This window comes from Diceros bicornis, chromosome 22, assembly GCF_020826845.1.
Source record: "Diceros bicornis minor isolate mBicDic1 chromosome 22, mDicBic1.mat.cur, whole genome shotgun sequence".
NCBI lineage: Eukaryota > Metazoa > Chordata > Mammalia > Perissodactyla > Rhinocerotidae > Diceros > Diceros bicornis.
In genome coordinates this window covers 47574668-47589782 of record NC_080761.1, presented here as the reverse complement: position 1 = coordinate 47589782, position 15115 = coordinate 47574668, and the positions used below count along the sequence as shown (strand labels likewise).

Here is a 15115-nt window from a genome sequence, read left to right as displayed (position 1 = left end):
GATGTTGAGAGCAAGGTCCTGCATCACATCCAGCTTAATGCGACAGTTCAGTTTGATGGGGGTGTAGGGTCTGGAGTGTAGCTGAGAGACCTGAGAGGCAGCAAGTTTTGGAAGAATGAGTTTCCCTCCAACACTAAGTAAATCCCAGTGATATGATCAGACTCATCGTCTTCGAAAGGCCCACGGTGTTGTACTGGGTTCTTGAGCAAGGCTTTTCCAGTTTATAAAGAACCTAATCTAAGACCAGTCTTTCCTGGTTAGATCTGAAATTCAGGCAACTGACCTTTGGTGCTGCTAAAGTCCTAGCTTTCCCAATGCAGAGAACTAATTTTGTTTTATATAAACCAAGGCTCTCTGGCTGGAACAACACACGTCATGGTTTGCCCAGCAGTGCCCTAGACACTGACGCTCCTTTGACAGCCATATTAGCAGAAGCTTTTTCTGAAGAAGAGCTCAGTCTGGGAGGTTGGTGTAACCAGCTGGTCCTTTCAATATCACAGCTCAGATTCCCATTCCTATGCAAGTTTTATTTAAACAAATGTATTTCCTCTCCTGTGGACACTGAAGTAAGAGTTAATGTGAAATCAATCTAATATTTGATTAGATTTGCTTTGATTAATCAACTACTTAATCAACTGCTTTGATTAATCATGGCTATTATTTGGAATTTAGAGTTTATTATAATGCAAGAATAAAGCACATTTTAAAAGTGATAATAAAAATAAAGCTTCCACATGGCTGAGATTTAAATGAAAAACTCTTGATTTGTATTTGTGGGAAATATCTCAACCTAACTTAAGATAATTTAACAGAAGCAATGCCTCCCATCGTGGGGAAATTCAAGAGTTAATGCTTAAAAGTTTGAGTAATTAGGCTCCTGATTTTTCTCAATCGTTTCCCCATTCTTTTTGCTGTTTTTGAAACTTTGCAACACTGCGAAAGATTACTTTGCCCACTACCCCCACATTCTTTTTCGCTTCACACAAAAATAAGATCTTTATCTCTATATTAGAAATAGCGAGATACCTATCTCTCTTGGCTTGGCTGTTTCATCTTCCTGGAGGAAAAGCAACCACCCAATTATACACAGCCATAAATTAACTTGACAAGCCTCATGCTGGAACCGCCACCCTAGCCCGAGCTGTTTAAATTGCTCCTGAGTTCAGTCTCTTCTTTGGGAAGGAGCATTACATGCCCCAGCGGAAATTGTTTTCTCTTTGTTTTCAGTCTTACCGAGACGCTCTATGCAGCAGGTTCAGCAGTTACATCCTTTCCTTTCTCGGTGGACTCATTGTGCAAAAGACACCTCCTCTGCTCCTTCTCATAAATGTATCCCCAGCAAGGAGGCTGAGTTCACCGGTGGCCCATTCATCATCCACTGCAGAAGGGTTTGGGCACTCAAGTCTGAGAGCTGACAAACTTCACAGGCTTATAACTTGGAAATATCTCCCTCCTTCTCCCACATCTCTACACTACCCTTGCATTGTGGAAATTATTCTGAACTCGGTTGTGATATCCAGAGAGGTTATTCAGGAAATGTAACATATAAATTAAGTGATAAACCAATATATCTGTGGAAAAACGAAAACCTGATTGCTTTTGAGCATGCCTCTAGCTGTGTTATGCTTATTGGGTTACTTGCTCTCCTAATTAAAGGAAAATGCAGCATGTAATGTATTTACATTTACTTTACAGTGAGAATTTGATTTCACATGTTATATAGATAGTGATATAGATTTTAAAATAAGCTGAAGTGGATTTTTATGCTTATCCTGTGGTTAGTAATGCCAATTCGTTTACCCACCAACTCCTCTTACTTCAACATATTCCTTGATGTTCATTCTAGTGGCTACAAAACCTTGAAACGAGAGAGTCCAGAAGACAAGCCATCATGTGATGCCTTGAAGGACTTAATTCTGTTTCTCCCATTCTCCACCCAGACTCTATAATTATAGATAGCATTTCAGTTCTTCTCCCATTTAGATAGGCTTTAAAGAGGATGGAGGGCGAATTTTCCTTTTTAGCTCCCCTGAGTCTGCTTTAATGGTGAGAATTGCCCTCTGGAACCATTTGCTCTGCTATGAGAGCCCAGCAACCATGTCCAACACGCCTTCCTCTTTTCTTCCTCTTCCTTCTCCTGCTCAATTGCAAATACTTCCTTCTTGCCTGACACACCAATTCTTCAGCATTGCCTCTTACTTTTCATTTTTCTCCTTGCTACCTAATTCTCAATTCCATAACCTTTTTTGGAAACTTATTATACTCCCCTGTTGTCGTGGTACAAATAAAAATGTCAAGGTCGTTAGCAATGTTCTGAGTGGTAAAGCCCCGTACAATAAAGATCCGTGGTCTATGGCAAGCATCCCACTCCACATCGCATGAATATGAAATAACCTAGAAATGACTGTGAGAGAGACTAGTTTGAAACCATATATCAGTATGAATGCATTTTACCTGAAGGGAGCTTTGATAAATTCTCTGGGAACGCTTGGTTCTTGGCTTCCTGATACTGAAAAAATTTAGTAATTCTTAGCGTTCTTCCTTTTCTAAATTAAGATCTTCTGTTGTGTCAAGGTGTCCCAGAATACCTCCTCTGACTCATCTCCGTTTTCACTCCTAGTTTTTTTCTTTCTTAAATATTTGTTGTGTGGAGGAAAAAGTTTGTTTCTTGGTAGGTTGGAACTTCCTGGATTACTAAAGCATAGTTGATATTAAACTCTTGGTTATTCTCCAGCTCTGAGTCCAATAATAAACAGATGTGCGCCTGTCCAAGTTCAAACCACAGCTGTAATTCAATTAATATTTCTTCAGAGAAGTTAATTATACCTTAAAATAAAACCATGAAAGAACCAGCAAGTAGCTTTCTTAGGGTTGGTCTGCCTGCTGTTCCAGACATAGGTCAAAACAGCCCCACGTGTGGCCTCTGCGGGTCCTCACCTAGTTGGAAGCAGACAGATCCAGCTCAGGTGAATGTGGTCCACCCTTTAAAGGGCTCCACCTCACCTTTATTGCCCTAGGTCACCTGCTAGTCTACGATCCTGCTGTTCTCCCCACTCCCCACTCCTCTTTCAAAACAGGAAAATGACTAATACCATTCATTTACACTTGATTGATTACATTCTATTTGAAACTTATTCTCACTACAATTTTTACCTTCGAGACATATGCATAATTTTTTTAGACTCTTCTAATTTTGGACCACAGGCTGCCCCACCCCCTCCTTCCTGTCCAAGGAATTTCAAGCATCAGCAAACAGATTTTTTTTCCTCACTCAGAGACAGTGCAGAGGAGTCCCTGACATTACCTAACAGCTGGCTCTGCAGAAACATCTCATTTTGTCTTTGTAGGGTTTTCTAGGTAGTGCTGGATAGTTAGAGGAGCTGGTCCATGGTCTCTCACATCAGGTATCCTCAGAAACCTTGGGGGAAGGCGTGATGACTCAGCAGGAGTGGTTGTGCTGGGGCAGATAGATAGAAAAACTGACGCTGAACATCACCCAAAAAGTTTCCATCCCTGATCCCCTGCTAGATATTTGTTGTTAATCAGTAATTGTAGGAGTCACAGACCTACATCTTCATTTCTCCTCTCAGCAGATTCAGACCCTCCCTCTCCTCTCTGTTTCTTAATCCTATCCTTTATCATCTTGGTCTTCCTCTCTGAGTAAAAACAATATATATTAACTGCGGTTCTGAAATACATCAGTATCCATTCTCTATAATTTCTACCTGTGGTAAAAATACTTCCAACAAAGATAGGCATTATTATAACATTGACTAACATTTAAAATAATAATAATTATTTTAGTTACTCTTTACTGAAACCTTATTATAGGTCAGATATTCTGATAAGTAGTTAATAGGTACTATTCCTACCTCACAGGTAATTGTATGAAATGAAATATATGTAAAATACTTGAGCCCAATAGGGGGCACGTAGTAGTACTAAAAAAGTTAGTTTATAAATTATCATTACAATCATCATGATAAAGTTATTAATTATAATTATTAGTATTGTTTCCCCATTTGGCCTTTAAACCATCCCTATGCAGTAGGAATTATTATTACCCTCTTTTAGAGATGAGGATATAGCAATGCCCATCAGTGAAGTGAGCTGAAAATAACTCTGCACACTCTGACCTCAGAGCCCATGTTTTCACAAATTTCTTGGTTAAAATCATATGCATGTAATTTCCAGATACCCTGGCTTTTACATAATATTTATTTATTTATTTATTTTTGAACATCATTTACTTAACTTTTTTCTGCTTTATTGGTGTATAATTGGTATACCACAAACTGCACATATTTAGTGTATACAATATGGTGAGTTAAAATACGTAAATGCTTGTGGTACCATTGCCATGACCGAGGTCGTAAACATTCCCATCATGTCCAAATGTGTCCTTGTGTCCCTTTGTTTTTTGTTGTTTTTGTTTTTTGTGGTAAGAACATTTAACTTGAGATCTACCCTCTTAACAAATTTTGAAGTGCACATACTATATTGTTAACTCTGGGCACGCTGTTGTGTAGCAGATCTCCAGAACTTCTGCATCTTGTGTAACTGTAACTTTATACCCATTGAACAACAACTCCCCATCCCCAATCCCCTGGGAACCACCATTCTATTTTCTGCGTCTCTAAGGTTGACTATTTTACAGGCCTCATATAAATGGAATCATGCAGTGTTTGTCCTTCTGTGACTGACTTAGTTCATGTAGCATAATGTCTTCCAGGTCCATCTATGTTATTAAATATCATCCTTATCTATGCTTCTTTATTTCTGCCCCCAAGAAGTAAAGCTTCTGAAAAGGATAAGATGCTATTGGACTGCTATTAAAAAATAATAAAAATGTTCCACTATAATTGTGCTCAGTTCAAGGCAGAGGTCACTTTACACTGACATTGCCAGAAATTTTCCTACTGAACATACCACAGTGTAAAATTTGTAGTCTTGTGTTCCCCTTTCCTCTGCCCAGTTCCCTTTACCTTGTTTTCTCTCCAACAAAGGACGGCCATAGAAGCAACGAAGGCAAATACTCTCCAGAAAGCAATCAGAGTAGAAAAAGCCCAGGGGTGTTTTCATGGCAAAGAGAGTTGACATGTGGGGAGCAGGTTATAAAAGACTAAGTAAACTGGCCCAGAAAAGAAGAGGCCATGGGACCGAGATGGGAGAGGGTACGAGAGGTCCATTACAGCTGAAGAGCTCTTGGGAGTTGGGGGGACAAGTGAATTCTTAAGGACTAACTTTATTTTTGTATTACTTAAATGTTTGAGGGAGTTTTAGGAAGAGCATATAATCCTGTTTGAGCCATATTCCTTTAAGTGTGGCATAGCCTGAAACAGGAATAGGTTTGTAATGAGTATGTAAGTGGGTGAGTTTTAGGAGGTGTCATGGATTTATAAGCATTAAAGATAGAAAAACAAAACACAGCATGTACAGGTAATGTGGATGTAAAATAATTCAGGAGTATTCTAAATCCACTGTCCTGTCTTGAAAAACTGTAGGTAGATCAGTTATATTATCTTGATGCTTATAATATAATGTTAGAGGGGGAGCGGTTGGCTTGGTGTGAGGCTTAAAAATCAATGTCTACAAAGTACCTAACCCAGTGCCTGGCATGTAGTAAGTGCTAAAGAGACGTTAACTTCTGTTGTTTATTGGTATATAAATGCGTAATAGACATGCAATACATATTTGTGGAAATTGAAACTTAAAGATTGTTACGACATTATATTTATTAGTGACATTCAACTAATACCTTATTTCCCACCAGTTATGCAGGGTCCTCTGAGTGTCTGTCCTCTACACATTTAACTCTGGCAGTCCAGACTAATAGCACTATTTACATGTATTTAATATTTTAGAGTTTACAGAATACTTCCCATAGAAATATTTTTTTTAAGGTAGAGTGCCAAAAGTTTCACCCTAGGAATTTTTTTGAGATTGAGAGGACTCTGTGGAAAGAAATAAAAGGCATAGGTTCAGAGATGCTTATCCAGTATCTTGTCTTATTAATCACCTTAAGAAACACCTATGGAAAGTTACTATCTGAGAGACTGAGGCAGGCATGCAGCTCTTCCCCAGCCCCTGACTTTCTCCAGGGGTGGAGGAAACATGGGAAATCAAATATAAGTATTTGATTCTGTAGAGAAAGGACATTCACAATGAATTTAATCTAACGTAAAAGGAAAATTTCTTTATTCATAATATGTTACATCAACAATGTCTCAGCCACATTTATGTAAATTGCAAGTAAGAAAACCACATCAAAGCAGCTTAAGAATGAGAGACCTGGATCGGGAATACAGAAACGCAATTAGGCCTCACAAGGAGTAAAAGCCATCACGACCTCAGATGGTATTCTCTTTCACTCTCTCTAAAACTTTTTTTTTTTTACAAAGTCTTTCTCTCACTCTCCTCTCACTCTCTCATTTTTTCTGTTGATTGGCTTAGATTATATAGGCACTCAGTAGCTTTGCCATTTACATTCCTCTGTTTATGAGAAGAGCCTAGAGGGATCCTATCTTATCCTCACATAAATTTTCAAGAAAGAGTACTAGTTGTTCCAAAGTAGTGAAGTGTCCACTCTGATCCCATCAGCTCTGCAGGGCCCTGCCTTTGCACAGCCCCAAGAACACTGTTCCCAGTGGAGTCACTGTGATCTACGTGAAGGACACCCTCTAGAGCACAGCAAAGCCTGTGGCGGGAATGGCTCCCGGGGGTTCTGCAAAGTGAAGGCCCCACAACTGTGGCCATGGGTACAGGATCATATAGAAGAAATATGGAAACACGGGACCCATTTCTGACTTAGGAAAAAAGTGGTAGCAAGAGACCCTAACCTTTGTGTCCTACAGCAAACAATGAAGGAAAAAGAAAAAGAACCCAAAGATTCTGTTCTAACTTTAGAGAGCATGGGAAGATATAAATAGGTTTGAACAATTTTAAAAGGCAATCTAGCTCATGTCCTGATAACTAAGTTGGACATTTTGCATTTATAAAAAAGACATCATAAATCACAGCCCATTAGAGGTGGATGGAGACTTAAAAATATTCTTGTCTAATTCCCTCATTTGACAAAAGAGGGAAGTAAGACTCAATTAGAGGGAGAACATGCCCAAGTTTACACAGCTCATTAGTTGCAAAACTAGAATTAGAAGGTGGTTCTCCTGAATTCTGAAGAATATGAGTGGACTGCTGCCTTGGAACATTGTCCCAGAAGTCTGGTATCATTTACTTAGTTTGCTTTTTGGAGATAATCCAGACCTAGTTATAAACAAGAATTGCTCTTTAATTGGAATGTTCTGGTTTAAGCCTGTTGCTTTTAAAATTAGTCTGCCTTTCAGGGTTCCCTGGCAATCTCTTGGTGAGAAATACCCTTCTTTTCACATCCTCTGTGTTTGATATCTCCTTATATACTGAGTGGAATAGTGTCCCCCCTAAGTTCATGTCTACCCAGAACCTGCGAATGTGACCTAATTTGGAAATAGAATCTTTGCAAATGTAATCAAGTTTAAGATGAAGTCATACTAGATAAGAGTGGGCTCTAAATCCAATATGACTGTTGTCTTGATAAGAAGAGAGAGATTTGTACAAAGACATAAATATACAGGAAAAACCCCACGTGACCATGGGAGTAGAGATTGAAATGATGCGTCTGTAAAACAAGGAGCAGATGCCAAGGATTACAGGCAACCATCAGAAGCCAGGAGAGAGGCGTGGTACAGGTTCTTTCACAGAGCCCCTGGAAGGAATCAACCCTGCCAACACTGATTTCAGATTTCTAGTCTCCAGAATTGTGAGAGAATGAATTTTTGTTGTTTTAACCACGTTGTTTGTGGTCATTTGTTGTGGCCACCCTAGGAAATTAATGCACTGTGTTATACATGCGTATGTGTAATTTTCTCATAGATTGATATTAGGAATTTGGGCAAAATAAACAACAACTGGATAATTTAATGGTAAATATTGTACAAGGCAGCCCTCTGAGTTTCTTAAGCAGCAGTTTTAAAGAAGATGTGGGCAGATCTTATTTACCCCTTTTCAGCATTTTGTTCAGAATGACAGAAAAAATTGTGAAAAATGACAGGACCAAAAAGATTCCTGAGTGTCTTCACTAGAAAACTAGGCTTTGTCTAGGGCACCTTTCCAAGTTATCATGGCCTTTCATTTTACGACTCTGTGAGTTGTAGAAAATTATGACTGATGAAGATGATTCTTGTGCCTAGAAATGCAAATGAATTGTATTCAGGGGAGTGCAGTTATCTAGTTTTTCATCACCTATTTGTAAAGTCATTTAGCATTCCTGATTGCTTGTATATGTGTGGTTCTTTAATCTTCCTTTGAACTGGTTGTAACATCTTACTGATTCCCTCATTAATTGAGTTAGTTAAATAAAATCTTTGACATATGCTCATTTTATATCTTCGTAAGAGTCATTGTTTTATTCTTTGTAAAAATCCATCCTTTAACAGGAATCTGGTCAGAATTCACCATATAATTCTTAATTTTGATAACCTCCTTCAGAACTTAAGAGAAACAATCATAAGGACAAAATTTCCATTTCTTCCCATCCTATGTTGAAAGCCTATCTAAATTTCTAAAAGCATTTTTACAAGGTTCCAACTTCGTGACTACTTTAACAACTGGTGTCCATTATAGATGACAAAAAGAATAGAGAAAATCTTAAGAGACATTTTGTGGAAAATTAGTCAAAGCAATGCCCTTGGTCTCTTGAGCAGTGCCAATCCACAGAACAAAGTTCAAAGTTATTCTTTGCTTCCCGTCGTACCTCGGCTAAAACCCAGCTTCTACGACCTAACATAACCTCCAGATAAGTTGACAACAGGAACTGAAATCTAATTTTCAAAGCTTCTCCAGTGATGTGAAACAGGTTTGAAAGGATAATTGATACTGCCCTTTAAATTCTTAAAACCTGAGATGAGGATCATACTAGCATGAAAAGTGATGTAGTGATGAAGTTGCATCTGTGTGACAATTTCATGTCCAACGGGGACAAGAGAAATAAGACTATTCAGAGGGCTGAGGGGAGAAAGGCAGCACGCCAGATGTGTCCTGGGCAGAATGGAGTCGATTTTGCAGAACATAAGGAGAAGTAATGACCCATAAAAACTCCTGGTTACAGCTCTAACACAAAAGGGGACTGGGAAAAAGCACATTTCCTTGCAGCCCAGGCTACCCCAGAGTTTTTGGGGTTTTTATATAGGTTCTTTACATGCTGAGCTGCAGCATCAAGAGTCTGGCTTGGAAATTGACTCAATTATTAGGCCCTGAATATGTTTGATACTTAAGTTTCTTTTTCTCGTCCTCATGTAATTTGTGTTCTTTTGACCTGCAGCCTAATGGCTTAGGATGGCTAATGTCCTACCCTGGTATGGTCATTTTTCTAACATGATTGAGTTTATTTTCACTTCTTATGTTTTTCAGTCCCTGCTGACTTTGTTACTCAGTTCAGAGTGCATGGTTTCTTGGCTGACACGAGGGCCTAGGATATTTGCAGCTCCTCTGGAGACTCCTGCCTCCCCCCATCTCCTCGGCTAACACCATCTTTGTCTTTCACAGCTCCTCAGGTGGCTGAAATTTTCACAGCTTGTTAGGTGGCTCTGGCTTTCACAGTTTGTGGCCCTGAATGACTGCTAGGGGAACGGCATTTTCACTCCCTCCCGAAGCCAAGCTTCACAGTGGAAATGTGCGAGTTGTGCCAATAGCCTCCCAGAAATCCTGTGGTTGTGGCAGATGCAAGCTAACTCAGCATGGAGATGAGATTTCTTCCAGATTGGGAATTGATGTCCCAAACAGAAAGTGAATCATACTGACTTCGTTCTCAAGTAAGTTGTGAGAAGTGAGCATGAGAGCAACACCACATCAAATGGCTGGCAAATTAAACAGCAGACAGCATTTTATTTGGAATATTGGTCCCTGTATATCTTTTTTCTTTTAATAGTTGTTAATATAGCCAAGATAAAATGTATTTAAGAGAGGTTTCCCTTGATATAACACTCTTTTCAGGAGCCAGGGAAAAGTAGTGTTTTATCAGGAAGAAGGTAATAAGCAGGAATTGAAATGTTTTCATTTGGATCCTAAGTGGTGCCTGAGGTAAAATTGCACAATGTTAAAGCAACAATAATTGGTTCCTCCTGGCTTTCTCCATCGAAGGAAATTGAAATTCAATTGACTTTCAATGGAATAGTCATGGAGTTCCAATTGTCATTGCTCTGACTTTGTGTTTGCCTATCCCAAGAATGGTATTGGAGCCAAAAAAGCAAAGGTTCTGAAGCAGCGGGGAAAACAGTGCAATTATTTTAGGGCAGATTCAAGGGGAATGGGATATTCCAAATATATGAATAAATCTCAATGTACCTCAGAGCCCATAATTGGTATGTTGCCAATGTTGCTATTAATTTGGAAATGGTAGGAAGTGGGGTACAATTGTTGTAACTATTATTAATGGTAAAGCAAAGTTTAATAAAAAGAGGCTAAATTATGGCAACAGTCTAGGCTTGGAGGCAAAATGAGAGATCTACATTGAGTCTATTTGTTTTCTGGGTTTAGATAATTTTAAGTGGTGTTGCAAGGTGCCACCAGAAAACAGTAACAGTAGCTGATACTTATTTTTTGATACTATGCCAGGTTATCTTGTTTAGTCCTTACAAAAACTTGGTGGGGCTAGTACTGGGCCTTTTTTATGGATGAGGCATTTCAGACCCGGGAAAAGTCAGGTGCCCTTCTCAAGATTCATAAAGCTAGAAAATTGTTGCGTCAGAATTTAGCCTAAGGTGTGACTAATTCTTAACTTCTATAAGGCCCTGGCTCTAAGAAAGGATATTTAGAAGGAAAGAAAAAAAAAGCTATTGAGACTACAGACATACTATTAATAGGGATAGAAATAAGGCACTAGAATTGTTAATGTGATGGTTGAACAAGCTAATTGGAGAAATACAGTGGAAAAGAGCCATTAATTATTTGATAAAAAATCCTACTAAAATGGCTGTGTTTTGTTTAATGTACCGTATTTAACATGCATTGAGACATATTTTTTAACTTTTTATTGTGGAACATTTCAAACAAATTCAAAAGTAAAGAGAATACTATTAGGAAACCTTATACCCATCACTTATCTTAAACAATGATCAAGTCGTGGCAAATCATGTTTCACCTATACCCCCAACTACTTCTCCACTACTAACAATCTTATAAAACAAATCACAAACAACAAATCCCGTTACTTCATTCGCAAGTATGTCAATATGTATTTCTAATATATGACTCTTTATTTTAAAAATAATCACAATATTATCTTATATAACTCTTTAGTATTCAAATATTGTCATTGTTCAATTTCCTAAAAGAGAGAAGAATTTTTAAAAATCAACTTTATTAAGGATTTACATTTAGTTTACAAAAAATAAAATCACCTATTTTACGTGTAAAGAGATTTTTAACAAATATGTACAGTTGTGTAACCACTACCAAAATCAAGATAGAGAATATTTTCTTCACCCTCAGTGTCCCTTCTTGCTGTTCCTCAATTTCCCCTCCACTTAACCCCAGCTCCAGGAAACCAGCAGTCTGCTTTCTGTCATGATAAATTATTGTTTTCTAATTGATGTCTGTTTTTATCTTTAATATTTGTTTTCTTTTACTCATTTTAGCTTTATTTTCTCTTCTATTTCTAGCTTCTTATGGGAAAACGTTGATAACTGAATTGAATCTTTTTTTCCAAATACAGTCATGCGTCACGTAGTGACAGGGATATGTTCTGAGAAATGTATCACATGATTTCATTGCTGTGCTAACATCATGTGTACTTACACAAACCTAGATGGTATAGCCTACTGCACACCTAGGCCATATGGTACTAATCTTATGGGACCACTGTCGTATATGTGTTCCATTGTTAACTGAAATGTCATTATGCTGCACATGACTATATTAATATTTAAAACTATGAATTTCCTTCTAAGCACTACTTTAGTTGCATCCCATAAACTTTGATACATTGGTTTTTTTATTTTTATTTTGTTCAAAATATTTTCTAATTTCCTTTTGATTTTTTTCTTTAATCCATAGGTTATTTAGAAGTTTGTTGTTTGATTTCCAAATATGGAGTTTTCCATAAATCTTTCTGTAACTTATTTCTAATTTAATCCTGTTTTGCTCAGAGGATATACTGTCTGTGATTTCAATCATTTTAGCTTAATTGTGACTCATTTTGTTGCCCAGCAAATAGTGTATCTTGGTGAATGTTCCATGAGCCCTTGAAAAGATGATTGATTCTGCCGTGTTGAGTGGTGTGTTCTAATAAATGTCAATTGGGTTAAGTAGGTTGTAATGTTGTTCTGCATTGTTACAGATTTCCTTTCTATTTGTTCTATCAGTTAATGAGAGAGTAAAATAAAATATCCAGTTATATTTGTGGATTTGTTTCTATTTCTGTCAATCATTGCTTCATGTATTATGAAGCTCTTTTACTGTGTGCATATCTTTTAAAATTGCTGTGTCCTCTTGAGGGATTGATATATTTATCTTTTAGTCTTTTATGATATGCATTTTACCTCATATTTGTACAGTTATTCCAGCTTTTTTACCTTTGTTGTTTGCATGATATATCTTTTTCCATTCTTCAATTTTCAGCAAACTACCTTTGGATTATAGTGGTTGTTTTAAAGAGAATTTACAGTTGGGTCCTGTTTATATTCAATTTGACACTTTCTGCTTCTTAACTGAAGTGTTTAGAACATTTACATTTAATGTAATTACTGATATGGTTGAATTTAAATTTACTACCTTCTTTTGTGTAGTCTATTTTTCACATCTATTTTGTGTCTATTTTCTCTTTTTTAGCCCTGTGCATTATTTTTTAATAGTTTAACTTATATGTTCATTTTATTCTTTCTAGTTGTTGCTCTAGGATTTACAATATGTGACTTTAATTTATTACGGTCTACTTTCAAATAATAGTATACCACTTTACGTATAAGACCTTTATGACTCTATACTTCAATTTCTCCATTTTTCTCTTTTGTACTTCTGTTGTCATACATTTTACTACTACGTATCTTGTAACCCACAAGATGATATATTATTAATATTTTTCTTTAAACTCTCAATTATCTTTGAAGAAAGTTTAAATTAAGGAAAATAGTTATAATTATACATATGTAAGTTTGTCTGTCCCAAAGTAATCATCAGTAATTTTTCTAAGGAACACTTGTTTTAATGAGAAATTAATAATCTGCAATCTGGGTGCTAGGGTGCTCATTGCTACTGTCTGGGTCATGTCACAGTTTTTCACATAATGAATTGTTTTAATTTTCTAATCTTTCATAATGATTATCACAACCTTAGCAGGTTAAAACAATACACATTTCATGTATACAATTTCCATTACTCTTAATTCCTTTGCAAGGATACAATTTGTCAATCTTGTATTTTTTTCTTTCTCTTTGAAGAACTTCCGTTACAATTTATTGTAATGTAGCTTTTATGGTGGTGAATTCTGAAAGCTTCTGTTTGTCCCAGAAAAGTCTTTACTGTTTCCATTTTTGAAGGATATATTCATTGGATAAAGAATTTTATGTTGCATTTTTTTCTTTTAGCACATAAAAAATATCATTGCATTTTTTTTTTAGCTTGCATGATTTCAGAAAAGAAGTCTTCACTAGTCTTACCTTTGCTCCTCTGTGTGCAATGTGTTGTTTCTCCGGCTACTTTTAAGAGTTTCTTTTTTTCACTGGTTTTCAACAATTTGTTTGTTAGTATACAATGTCTTGATGTTGTTTTCTTTGGGTTTATCCTTTTTAATGTTTGATGTGTTTCTCACATTTGTGGGTGTATGATTTCATCAAATTTGGAAAAATCTTGTCAGTCATTTCTTAAAAACTGATTTCTGTTTGTATTTTGGGGATTCCAATTACATGTATATTAGACCATTTGATGTTAGCTCACATGTAACCAAGGCTCTGTTCACATTTTTCAGTCTTCTATTTCCCTCTGCTTCATGTAGCTGGATTCTATTGTATGTCTTAAAGTTCATTGATCTTTTCTTCTGCAGTTCCTAATCTGCTGTTAAGCCCATATATTGGATTTTTTCATTTTAGATATAATATTTTTCATGTCTCTTAATTCTCTTTGGTTCCTTTGATACCTTCCACTTTTCTTCTTATCACATTTACCTTTTCTTTTATGTAGACCTAAGACTAAGGTATGAATATTCTGAAGTGTCTACTGAATGCCTGGCTATAATGATACATTGCCTGTTCCTAATGTATAATCTGCCATTTCTTTAGGAAGCATTAGCTTATTTAGGGAAAAATTAAGAGTCTGCAACTGGATGTTAGGGTGCTCATTACTACTGAGTTAGTCATTGTAAGTTTTTAAAATAGTGAGATGTGTTAGTTTTCTATTTCTGCTTAATAAATTATCACAAACTTAGGAGCTTAAAACAATATATATTTCTTATTTCAGAGTTTCTTCAGCTCAGTTTCTGGACATGGCTTGGCTTCATTTTGCTCAGGGTCTCATAGGCCACAGTGAAAGCACTGACCAGACTATATTGTCATACAGATGCTCCACTGGGGAGGAATATACTTCCAAGCCAACAGCATATTCATATTGTTGGAATTCATTTTTTGCATTTGTATGACTGAAGGCCCAGCTTTTTGCTGGCTGTTTGCTGGAAGCTGCTTTCATGTTCCAGCGAGTGTCATAGTTCCTTGCCATGAGAACTTTTCCATCATGGCCACCATTTCATCAAGCCAGCAAGAAGAATCTCTCTGTTAAGATGGAGTCTGATGTAACATAGCATAAGCATGGGAGTAACCTCAGCATATGTGCCATATAACAGAATCTGATCAAGGCGGTAACATCAAATAAACTTTGTCATATTCTATTAATGAGAAACAACACAGATCCCACTCACACTCAAGGGGAGGGATTACATAAAGGTGTAAACACCAGAAGTGAGAAATCATTGGGGGGTCTGACTACTAAATGAGAGCTAGGATTTTTTTGAAATAAAATAGATCTTGAATTCATACTCATCTTTCTTAATCAAATTCAGGAGTACAAGATTTTTACTTTACTCACATATCTTATA

At 36.8% G+C, this 15115-nt stretch overlaps 1 long non-coding RNA gene across 1 annotated transcript in view; it reads left to right on the top strand.

Moving 5' to 3' along the window:
- The window catches only part of LOC131420137 (uncharacterized), a 32652-nt gene extending 18092 nt beyond the window's left edge, over nt 1-14560 (top strand). The window contains exons 3-4 of the long non-coding RNA XR_009223483.1: nt 9580-9845; nt 14485-14560. This is a non-coding gene — a long non-coding RNA (uncharacterized LOC131420137). The remainder of the gene's footprint in view (nt 1-9579; nt 9846-14484) is intronic.
- Nucleotides 14561-15115: the final 555 nt, after the last annotated feature.